This window comes from Chionomys nivalis, chromosome 5, assembly GCF_950005125.1.
Source record: "Chionomys nivalis chromosome 5, mChiNiv1.1, whole genome shotgun sequence".
NCBI lineage: Eukaryota > Metazoa > Chordata > Mammalia > Rodentia > Cricetidae > Chionomys > Chionomys nivalis.
The window spans coordinates 39,417,442-39,430,778 of NC_080090.1; positions in this window are offsets into that span (position 1 = coordinate 39,417,442).

The window sequence follows — 13,337 nt, forward strand, 5'->3', positions numbered from 1 at the left end:
GCGGGGTAACCATGCAGGAAGTAGAAGTGGGGAAATGAAAACAGAAGAATTCTGGGAAGAGAATTCTGCAGTCTGTAGTCATGACCCAGCCACAGTAGAAACAAGATGTAACTGCCTCGCCAAATAAGGTACCAAGCCACGTGGCTAACATAGACAAGAAAAATGGACTAATATAAGTTATAAGAGTTAATAAGAAGCCTGAGATACTAGGCCAATCAGTTTATAATTAATGTAGACCTCTGTGTGATTTCTTTGGGGCTAAACAGCTGTGGGACCTGGTGGGACAGAAAACCTCAGCCAGTCAACACCCATTGCAAATGGCAGGATTTTTGTAGTTTTTAAGAGTGTGGTGGTTTGAATAAGAATGGCCCCCATACGTTCATAAATTTGGGTGCTTAGTCACCAGGGAGTTGAACTGTTCCTCTTTCTCTTCCTCTCTGCCTACAGGTCAGGATATAGCTCTCAGCTACTACACCAGTGTCTTGTTCCTACCCATGATGAACATGGACTGAGTCTTGGAAACTATAAGCAAGCCCCAATTAAATGTTTCTTTTTTTAAGAGCTGCTCCAGTAATTATGTCTCTTCATGGAATAGACAGTAACTAAGACAATGTTTACCTTGGGGTTTTAGCATAAAGGCTCAGGTATTAAGCAGGGATCTCAGCCAACACTCTTAAAGGATCAGAAACCACTGTGTTCAAGCAGGAAGCATCATGTTTTTTCCCTAAATGTGTACACATTGGTTTTGTTTGTTGTGTTTGGAGGCAGGAACTTAGGTAGCATATTCTGGAAGAACTATTGCTCCTGGGCCTGCTCCTCTAAATGCTGGCATTATAGGCAAGCATGAACACATGGAATATATCTGCTGCTATAAGACCTCTAGCAGAGAGCCAACTCCCACCCCTCAGTTCTGTCCCCACTCGTGATGGATCTTTCTGAAAGATACAGCGGTCCGATGTTGACAGTGGCCTATGCGTGCACACCAGCACTGATGTTCCCCATCTCAGAAGCACCTGGCTTCCAAATTGTGAGCTTGCAAAACAGATCAAATGGCTTCACAGTAGCGCCCCTGACAAGGCTCTACCCCACTCCTGCAGATAGTCTGCAAACCCTGTGTTACAATCCCCCTGCTCCACAGACTCTTGAATCCCCATAGTCATAGTAACCAGACCTGTGAAAAATTGTTGCCACCCTCATTCTTAGGCCTGAGCTGTCCTCAAAGAGAAAAGAAAAGCAAATAAAATTCAGACTGCCGCTGTTGATGGCAGTCATTTCAGAACGTTACTACAGTGACTATCAAGGACTTGACAGTCAAGGCCCTTCCTTCTTTCCCAGCTGCTCCTCCACCTCACTGTCACAAGCGAAGACCAGGGCCACTCGAGCCATCTCAGGTGGGAGGATTCTACTCAAAACATTGGAGAACAGAGCCACCCAGGGACCAGGGCCAGGCAGCTGGATCTGCTTACATGACGCCTCTTAGACAGGTCAACCTCCCCACCTAGCCTGTTCTTATGAGGACACAGGAAAGCCATGAGGAGTCTGGCCAGTGTTAGGCACTGATGAACATGGGATGGCAAAAGTAAGAACTATTTAACTGGGCCTTTGCTACCTACATCTGAGGCACTGGGAGATGCCTCCACAGTGGAGTATCAGAGAACTTGTTTGGGTGGACATTTTCATTCTCTCCAAACTCCTTGGAGACTTTAGGGACCCCCATGCCCTCCCAGCAGGAGGATATCTGCAATCTCATGCTGTCTTCTTTCCTAACCAAAAGATAAGGGTAAAACACAGCTGAGTGATGGGTGACTCACAATAATACGTAAGTTTGGGAGAAGGGACTTGAAGTCTCATTCAGGTCAATACTAATGTGACTGAGCCTGGATCCTATCTTTCACATTGATGGTACTCATAGGAGAACAGTCAACACATAGATTCCAGTGCACAGCCAGGAGGCTCGGAGATGCAATCAGAACCTACCCATGAGAACGCACAGTGCCTACACAGCCAACCCTCAATATTGCCTGTGTTTGAAGCCGATGGTGTAGCAAGAGAAAGGATTTATGAGAAATGACTTCTGAGTAATTCCATCTGATGCTGGGTAGCATTTGAACTCATTACTGGCCAGCAGCTTGCACAGGACAGGGCATGAGCAGCAGGCAGCTGCCACATCCATTCAACCCTTAATGCAATCTGTCCTAAAGGCTCCTCTGAGTCTGCAGCAAGTAGCCACAGAGAGAACTGGAACTATAGAAACAAGGTTCCTGAAACCTCACTAATGGGAGTGCCAAGAGCAACCAGAGCTGAGGTCTAGCCAGTCCGCCTTCCCAGCAGATTGCAATACCAGCCTGGAGACAAATCCTGACTCCTCGGTGTTGTTGCACAGGCTTGTCTCATCTGCCCAGTGCTGCCTTCCTTTGAAAGCTGGAGTCTTTGGAAACAGAAGCAGGAAGATGTGCTGGTGGGGTCTGCATTCTGTTCTTGAGCAGCATTAGAGATCAGAGACTGGCAGGGTCTGCGTTCTGTTCTCCAGCACCATCAGAGATCAGAACCCAGGCCTTGTCCTGGTTGGAAGAAGGAGAGAAGAGAATCTGATTAGTCAGTTATGGCTACCTTTTTGTTGCTGTGATGAAATACCACGACCAAGAGTGAATTGGGTTTATTTTGGCTTTCGCTTCCAGAGGGGGAAGACTCTACCATGGTGGGGAAGGACGGCGATAATCCACAGGCACCGGAAGCTGAGAGCTCCCGCCTTCAAATGCAAGCACCAAGCAGAGAGTAAACAGGAAGAGGGGCAAGTGTACAAATATTCAAAACTAGACCCCAGTAAGGACTTGTTCCAGCAATGCTCCACCTCCCGTGATTCCACATCCTCCCCAAGCAGCACCACCAACTATGGACCAGTTGTTCATGTATCTGAGCCCATAGAGGGCGTTTTTTCTTTAACCACCACATTCCGCAGCACAGCTTTAGACCCACAGAAGATTCAGCACATGATTTTGGGGTCTGCCTGTTCACGCCCAGTGTGGGACAGACAACTGATGTGGAGCACCCATATCTACCTAAATACGTATATCCTTCAGGCCAGGAGCTAGGCTATTGTAGAAGCAATGCAATCCTGACATGAGCTTAACATCCCAAAGATTCCTGAGACATAAAAAAGATAATTAAAATGTCCAAAGTCACACACTGTGAAAATGGTATTTATAGCTCCAATTCAACACTCTTGAATACAGGGTTCCTGCATCTTTACCACCAGACAGAATAATCTGGAATGAGACAATAACGTAGAAGTCAGTCCTGCCTGCCTAGCCCTGTCCCCTTTCCCTCTCCTAGGATCCTTCAGGCCATACAAGTCAGAAATGGATAATGGAAAGAAATTGATTCCAGAGGCAGGCCCGGGCAGCGGAGGCACCAGCACGCAGGCAAGGCCTGGCGGCAGAGGCACCGGCGTGCAGGCAGGCCCGGGTGGCGGAGGCATCGGCAGTCAGGCCCGGCAGGCAGGCCTAGGCAGCGGAAGCACCGGCGCACAGACAGGCCCGGGCGGCGGAGGCACCAGCACGCAGGCAAGTCCGGGCGGCAGAGGCACCGGCGTGCAGGCAGGCCCGGGTGGCGGAGGCACCGACAGTCAGGCTCGGCAGGCAGGCCTAGGCGGCGGAAGCACCGGCGCGCAGGCAGGCCCAGGTGGCGGAGGCACCGGCAGGCAGGCCTAGGCGGCGGAAGCAACGGCGCGCAGGCAGGCCCGGGCAGCGGAGGCACCAGCACGCAGGCAAGTCCGGGCGGCAGAGGCACCGGCGTACAGGCAGGCCCGGGTGGCGGAGGCACCGGCAGTCAGGCCCGGCAGGCAGGCCTAGGCGGCGGAAGCACCGGCGCGCAAGCAGGCCCAGGTGGCGGAGGCACCGGCAGGCAGGCCTAGGCGGCGGAAGCACCGGCGCACAGACAGTTCCGGCCGGCGGAGGCACCGGCAGGCAGGCCTAGGCGGCGGAAGCAACGGCGCGCAGGCAGGCCCGGGCAGCGGAGGCACCAGCACGCAGGCAAGTCCTGGCGGCAGAGGCACCGGCGTGCAGGCAGGCCCGGGTGGCGGAGGCATCGGCAGTCAGGCCCGGCAGGCAGGCCTAGGCAGCGGAAGCACCGGCGCACAGACAGGCCCCGGGCGGCGGAGGCACCAGCACGCAGGCAAGTCCGGGCGGCAGAGGCACCGGCGTGCAGGCAGGCCCGGGTGGCGGAGGCACCGACAGTCAGGCCCGGCAGGCAGGCCTAGGCGGCGGAAGCACCGGCGCGCAGGCAGGCCCAGGTGGTGTAGGCACCGGCAGGCAGGCCTAGGCGGCGGAAACACCGGCGCACAGACAATTCCGGGCGGCGGAGGCACCGGCAGGCAGGCCCGGGCGGCGGAGGCACTGGATACAGGATAGTGCGGGCAAGAAACAGTGAAGCCTGCACTGAGAACAGATTGCCCCGCTACAATTAAATCAAACCCAATAGATAGCATCGGTAAGAGGAGATGGGCAGACGCCAAGGCAAGAATTCACCCAACAATCTGAAAAACAACATGAAAACACCAGAACCCAATGATCTTACAACACAAGGACTTGAACACCCTATCACAGGAGAAGAGGAAAAAACTGACTTTTTGAAAGCAATAGAGTCCCTTAAACAACATGTAAAAAACGCCCTCATAGAAATGGATGAGAAGTATAACAAAAAGTTTGAAGAAATGAGTAAATACGTAAATGATACCCTGGGAAGCCAAGAAAAAACGATCAAACAGGTAATGGAAACAGTCCAAGAATTGAAAACTGAAATGGAAGCAAGGAAGAAAACACAAACTGAGGACCAGCTGGATATGGCAAATATAGGTCAACGAGCAGAGACTACAGAAACAAGCATAATCAATAGAATACAAGAGATAGAAGAAAGAATCTCAGATTCTGAAGACACCATAGAGAAAATAAACGGACTGATCAAAGAAAACACCAAAACCAACAAATTCTCATCACAAAACATTCAGGAAATATGGGACACAATAAAAAGACCAAACCTAAGAATAATAGGGATAGAAGAAGGAGAAGAGGCACAGCTCAAAGGTCCAGAAAACATTTTTAACAAAATTATGGAAGAAAACTTCCCCAACATAAAGAAAGATATTCCTTTGAATATTCAAGAAGCATACAGAACACCAAACAGACTGGATCAAAAAAAAACGTCCCCTCGCCATATAATAATCAAAACACAAAATATACAGATTAAAGAAAGAATATTAAGAGCTGCAAAGGAAAAAGGCCAAGTAACTTATAAAGGTAAACCGATCAGACTTACACCTGACTTCTCTATGGAAACCATGAAAGCCAGAAGGTCCTGGATAGAGGTACTACAGAAACTAAGAGACCATGGATGCAAACCCAAACTACTATACCCAGCCAAGCTATCGTTCACTATCAATGGAGAAAACAAGACATTCCAGGATAAGAACAAATTTAAACAATACGTTGCCACAAATCCAGCCCTACAGAAAGTAATAGAAGGAAAATCACAACCCAAGGAATCCAACATTGCCAACACTGCCTACAATAACCCAGGCATCTAGCGACCCTTCAACAGCACAACTCAAAGAAGGGAGACACACAAACTCTTCTACCAAAAGCAGTAAGAATAACCGGAGTTAACAACCACTGGTCATTAATATCACTTAATATTAATGGTCTCAATTCACCAATAAAAAGGCACAGGCTAAGAGATTGGATACGAAAACAGGATCCAACAGTCTGCTGTTTGCAAGAAACTCATCTCAACCACAAAGACAGGCATCTACTCAGAGTAAAGGGTTGGGAAAAGGTTTTTCAAGCAAATGGTCCTAAGAAAAAAGCAGGTGTGGCCATACTAATTTCTAACAAAACTGACTTCAAACTAAAATCAATCAGAAGAGATCGAGAGGGACACTTTATACTCATAACAGGAACGATTCAGCAGGATGAAGTCTCAATCCTGAATATCTATGCCCCTAATATAAAAGCACCCACTTATGTAAAAGAAATATTGCTAAAACTCAAGGCAGACATCAAATCACACACACTAGTAGTAGGAGACTTCAACACACCTCTCTCACCAATGGACAGGTCAATCAGACAGAAAACTAATAGAGAATTAAAAGAATTGTTGGAGGTAATGAATCAAATGGACTTAACAGACATCTATAGAACACTCCACCCAAATAGGAAAGAATACACCTTCTTCTCTGCAGCTCATGGAACCTTCTCGAAAATTGACCACATACTTGGAAACAAAGGAAACCTCCACAGATACAAAAAAATATCAGTGTCCACCTGTGTCTTATCAGATCACCACGGATTAAAGTTAGAAGCCACCAACAAAGCTACCCCCAGAAAGCTGGCAAACTCATGGAAACTGAACAGTCAACTACTGAACCACACCTGGGTCAAGGAAGAAATTAAGAAAGAAATTAAAGTCTTCCTTGAATTTAATGAAAACAAAGAGACAACATACTCAAACCTATGGGACACGATGAAAGCAGTGCTAAGAGGAAAGTTCATAGCACTAAGTGCCCACTTAAAGAAAACGGAGAAAGCATACATTGGGGACTTAACAGCACACCTGAAAGCTCTAGAAAAAAAAGAAGCAGACGCACCCAGGAGGAGTAGAAGACTGGAAATAATCAAACTGAGGGCAGAAATCAACAAAATAGAAACACAGAAAACAGTCCAAAGAATCAATGAAACAAAAAGTTGGTTCTTGGAGAAAATCAACAAGATTGACAAACCCCTATCCAAACTAATTAAACGACAGAGAGAGAACACGCAAATAAATAAGATCAGAAATGAAAAGGGGGACATAACCACAGACACAGAGGAAATTCAGAGAATCCTTAGATCTTACTACAAAAGCCTGTATGCCACAAAACTGGAAAATGCAAAAGAAATGGACACTTTTTTAGATAAGTACCATATACCAAACCTAAACCAAGACCAGGTGAACGATCTAAATAGACCTGTTAGTCGCGAAGAATTAGAAACAGTTATCAAAAATCTCCCTTCCAAAAAAAGCCCAGGGCCAGATGGTTTCAATGCAGAATTCTACCAGAACTTCCAAGAAGAGCTAATACCTATACTTCTTAATGTATTTCACAATATAGAAACAGAAGAGTCATTGCCAAATTCCTTTTATGAAGCTACAGTTACCCTGATACCAAAACCACACAAAGACCCAACCAAGAAAGAGAATTACAGGCCTATCTCACTCATGAACATCGACGCAAAAATTCTCAATAAAATACTGGCAAACCGAATCCAAGAACACATTAGAAAAGTTATCCATTATGATCAAGTAGGCTTCATTCCAGAGATGCAGGGCTGGTTCAACATACGCAAATCTATCAATGTAATCAACCATATAAATAAACTGAAAGAAAAAAACCATATGATCATTTCATTAGATGCTGAAAAAGCATTCGACAAAATTCAACACTCCTTTATGATAAAGGTCTTGGAGAGATTAGGGATACAAGGGTCATACCTAAATATAATAAAAGCTATTTACAACAAGCCGACAGCTAACATTAAATTAAATGGAGAAAAACTCAAAGCCATCCCACTAAAATCAGGAACACGACAAGGATGTCCACTCTCTCCATACCTCTTCAATATAGTGCTTGAAGTTCTAGCAATAGCAATAAGACAACATAAGGGGATCAAGGGGATCCGTATTGGAAAGGAAGAAGTTAAGCTTTCATTATTTGCAGATGATATGATAGTATACATAAGCGACCCCAAAAACTCTACCAAAGAACTCCTACAGCTGATAAACACCTTTGGTAATGTGGCAGGATACAAAATCAACTCCAAAAAATCAGTTGCCTTCCTATACACTAAGGATAAGGAAGCAGAGAGGGAAATCAGAGAAGCATCACCTTTCACGATAGCCACAAATAGCATAAAATACCTTGGGGTAACTCTGACCAAGGAAGTGAAAGATCTATTTGGCAAGAACTTTAAGTCTTTGAAGAAAGAAATTGAAGAGGACACCAGAAAATGGAAGGACCTCCCTTGCTCTTGGATTGGGAGGATCAACATAGTAAAAATGGCAATTCTACCAAAAGCAATCTATAGATTCAACGCAATCCCCATCAAAATCCCATCAAAATTCTTCACAGATCTGGAGAAGACAATAATCAACTTTATATGGAAAAACAAAAAACCCAGGATAGCCAAAACAATCTTATACAATAAAGGATTGTCTGGAGGCATTACCATCCCTGACTTCAAACTCTATTACAGAGCTACAGTACTGAAAACGGCTTGGTACTGGCATAAAAACAGAGAAGTCGACCAATGGAATAGAATAGAAGACCCTGACTTTAGCCCACAAACCTATGAACACCTGATTTTCGATAAAGGAGCTAAAAGTATACAATGGAAAAAAGAGAGCATCTTCAACAAATTGTGCTGGCAAAACTGGAAGTCAATCTGTAGAAGAATGAAAATAGATCCATATATATCACCATGCACAAAACTCAAGTCCAAATGGATTAAAGACCTCAATATCAGTCCAAACACACTGAATCTGATAGAAGAGAAAGTGGGAAGTACTCTACAACACATGGGCACAGGAGAACACTTCCTACGTACAACCCCAGCAGCACAAACACTAAGGACATCATTGAATAAATGGGACCTCCTGAGACTGAGAAGCTTCTGTAAAGCAAAGGACACTGTCACTAAGACAGAAAGGCAACCCACTGACTGGGAGAAGATCTTCACCAACCCCGCAACTGACAAAGGTCTGATATCCAAAATATACAAAGAACTCAAGAAATTAGACCGTAAAAGGTTAATCAATCCAATTATAAAATGGGGCACTGAGCTGAACAGAGACTTTTCAACAGAAGAAGTTCAAATGGCCAAAAGTCACTTAAGATCATGCTCAACTTCCTTAGCAATCAGGGAAATGCAAATCAAGACAACATTAAGATACCATCTTACACCGGTCAGAATGGCTAAAATCAAAAACACCAATGATAGCCTCTGCTGGAGAGGTTGTGGAGAAAGGGGCACTCTCATCCATTGCTGGTGGGAATGCAAACTTGTGCAACCACTTTGGAAAGCAGTGTGGCGGTTTCTCAGGAAAGTCGGGTTCAACCTACCTCTTGACCCAGCAATACCACTATTGGGAATATACCCAAGAGATGCCCAAACATACAACAAAAGTATATGCTCAACTATGTTCATAGCAGCATTGTTTGTAATTGCCAGAACCTGGAAACAACCTAGATGTCCTTCAGTGGAAGAATGGATGAAGAAAGTATGGAATATATACATATTAGAGTACTACTCAGCAGTAAAAAACAATGACTTCTTGAATTTTGCATACAAATGGACGGAAATTGAAAACACTATCCTGAGTGAGGTAAGCCAGACCCAAAAAGAGGAACATGGGATGTACTCACTCATATTTGGTTTCTAGCCATAAATAAAGGACATTGAGACTATAATTCGTGACTCTAGAGAAGCTAAATAAGAAGGTGAACCCAAAGAAAAACATATAAGCATCCCCCTGAATATTAACCTTCATCAGGCGATGAAAGAAGACAGAGACAGAGACCAACATTGGAGCACTGGACTGAAGTCTCACGATCCAAAGGAGGAGCAGAAGGAGAGTGAGCACGAGCAAGGAACTCAGGACGGCGAGGGGTGCACCCACACACTGAGGCAATGGGGATGATCTATCGGGAACTCACCAAGGCCAGCTGGCCGGGGACTGAAAAAGCATGGGACAAAACCGGTCTCGCTGAACATAATTGACAATGAGGACTACTGAGAACTGAAGAACAATGGCAATGGGTTCTTGATCCTATTGCATGTAATGGCTTTGTGGGAGCCCAGGTAGTTTGGATGCTCACCTTAATAGACTTGGATGCAGGTGGGTGGTCCTTGGACCTCCCACAGGGCAGAGAAACCTGCTTGCTCCTTGGGCTGAGGAGGAAGGAAGACTTGATTGGGGGAGGGGGAGGGAACGGGAGGTGGTGGTGGGGAAGAGGCAGAAATCTTTAATAATTAAATTAATTAATTAATAAAAAAAAATAAATAAGTAAAAAAAAAAAAAAAAAAAAAAAAAAAAAAAAAACAAGTCAGAAATGGAGAAAAGAAGTCAAAGGGAGGCGAGTCCACAGTGACAAAAGTCACCGCCCTAAGCCCTTCCCCTTGCCTTGCTGTCCAGCTCCTTGCCCAAGGTGTTCCACCAAATCTCCTTCATGGTGCAGCTGTCTGGTGCCTCCAGCCAATAGCGTGGGCTGTCTACTCCTCACAACCGACTGGAAGTCCTTCTTTCCTCACTTAAATCTTATCCATCATCACTGGGGACCTGCAAAAAAGGCATTAGCGTTACATGGCCTAGTTGAGAAAATTACCTTGGGCTGAACTGATGGCAATAATAGCTTAGAGGTAATAACCATGCGTCAGACGCTATCCCTAAGTGCTTTGTGTATATTAACTTAACCCTCACAGTGAATTCCGTAAAAATAAGCACTGTTAACGTTTCTATTTTACAGACTGCACCGAGACACAGACAGGTCAGAAAACGCAGCCAGGTTCAGAGAAGTGTCTGGATCCTCCGGCGCGACTCAGACGGACACACAAAGGAGTTGCTGTTAGTACAAGAAGAGTCTAAATCATCCCAGCCATTTACTCAAATCAATTCAAATCCAAGTGATAATTTTTAGGACAGCGTCTATAACTGGATCTCCTCTCTCTCCTTGGAAGGGGAGGCCTAGGGGAGAAATGTACCTTTATTAATTACTGTCGTACTTTTTTCACCCTGTTCTGACTAGTTCTGGAATCTAGCCAGGACATCCAAGGTCCACAGTTTACTTCATGAGTCTAGGCCAGACTTTTCATGGAATAGCAAATGAATATTTTCCTTCTCATTCTCCAGGAAAGATGAGGCTCCATCAGGCCAGTGCCCTCTTTGTGTGGTGTTGGTGCCTAGGACCCTCCCTGTAGGAAAACCTGGTACCGAAGGGCTCTCCCTATACCCAGCTGGATGGCGCCACCTGCTGGATGAACTGCAGGATCCTCTCTGACTGCTGAACCAGCAACGTCGCTTCCTAGGTTTCCTTCCCTGTCTCTTCCCAAATTTCAGAAAAGCCCTGACTTAAATCATTCACACGGTAGAGCCATAGCAAAACTTCCTGGTTATTAATCTGTGCCATTTGCCTGTCTGAGTTTCAGGTCCAGCAACCCTCCTCCTAGCTTACCCTCCCAGTCACCTCTGCCTTTGGGACACCTGATAACCTGTTTTCTCATCTATGAGGACTCTGGCAGGATGTTTCCAACACGGAAAAACATCTGTCTGTGGCAGCGTTTGGTGACTGCTCACCTGCCTAAATAATCCAGGTTTTGGGTCAGTGTCACGCAGAACCCTTACAAGTGGACCATATGTCTACAAATTGTCTCGGTTCTCAAACATTATCATAACAAAACAGCTCCTCTGTGAACTGTGTACAGAAGGGCTGAACCTTCGCTGAGCCGTCTAGGCAGTTCCTTTACTTTCCATCCTGCGGGACTGGAGGCCCAGATGCAAAAGCAGCACCAATGCCCCACAGAATAACTAACAAGTGCTCGACCTTGACTCTCAGAACCTTCACTGGTCCACTCCGTTTCATCTGAACATCGGACTCTTCCCTTTTCCCGGTTTGTTCCACAGGCCCTCTTTTCCTTTTCATCTTCTTTCCTTTTTTACAGAAAACAGATTCTTCTCTCATCCAGTACATCCCAACCACAGTTTGCCCTCCCTCCATTCCAACCTCCTGCTTTTCCTCCCCACCAGATTCACTCCCGATCCACTTCCTCTTCAGAAAAGAGACAGTAACCAAAAAGGACAAAACAAGATACAATAAGATGAGGCAAAAGCCCTAATATCGAAGCTGGACAAGGCAACTTAATAGGCGGAAAAGAGACCCAAGAGCAGAGAAAGGAATCAGAGATAAACCTGCTCCTCTATTGTTGGGAATGCCACACAAACACCGAGCTAATGGTCATATCATATACACAGAGGACCTGGTGCAGATCCATGCAGGCCCCATGCTTGCCTCTTCAGTCTCTGTGAGCCCATATGAGCCCGGCTTAGTTGATGTAGTGGACCTCGTTCTCCTGGTGTCCTCTGGGCCCTCTGACTCCTACAATGTTTCCTCCCCCTCTCCTGCCAGGTTCCCCCCTCTCCATGGGGAGAAACTTTATGGAGACCTCCATTCTAAATTCTCTCCACATAATGTCTGGCTGTGGATCTCTGCACCTGTTCCTATCTGCTGCCAGAGGGAGACTCTATGATGACTACTGGACAAGGCACTGGTCTATGAGTATAGTAGAATATCATTAGGAATCCTTTCATTGGTTTTGTTTCTGTTTATTATTATTATCATTATTTTCTAGCTGTGTTAGGTTCAACTCTAGATCTCCAGTTCCTCACCATCCAGGCAGTAGAGGGCATGGGCTCCCTCTCACACTGTGGGCCTCAAGTTAAGCTTTCCATCTTTTCTAAATTGAGTTTTGTCCCCTCCAAACACATATGTCTGGGTAGAACTGTATCTGGAGACAAGCCTTTTAAGGGGAGAAATTAAGTTAAAATGACATTATTAGGAAGGGCCTAATCATATCTGATTAATGTCCATTAGAAGAGAAAATTGGATAAATTTTAAGAGACACCAGAGAGGCCAGCAAGATGTCTCAGTGGTTAACCAAGCTTGCTACCAAGCCTGAAGACCCAAGTTCTCCCTAGGATCCACATAGTAGAAGGAGAGAACTGATTCCTGCAGAGTGTCCTCTGACCGACATAAGCAGGCACGCATGTCCATGTATGCATGCGTGCATGTGTGTGTGCGCACACACACATCACCACCATGTCTACCACCACATCCACCCTATAAAACAAACAAATGAATAAATACTTTTTTATTATTTTAAGAGATATGAAAACATTCTTTGGTCTTGGACTTATCGGCCTCCAATTCTCAGCAACAATAAGCTTTTGTTTAGGGGAGACCTTGTCTGTGGGATTTTGTTAGGCAACCCTAGTAAATTAATGTATTCCCTTAGCCCAATAGACCCCTGCAGCTTGATGGGACAAATCAGCCCCCAAGGGCCAAGAAGACTTTCCTAAGTACAAACTCACTTCCAAAGAGCAGGGCCAGCATGGGGACCTTGGGGGAGGGTTGAAAAAGGGAGGGGAGAGGCAGGGAGGGGGAGCAGAGAAAAATGTAGAGCTCAATAAAAATAAATAAATAAAAATAAAATAACAAACAACAAAAAAGAGCAGGGCCAACCTCAGTCAACACA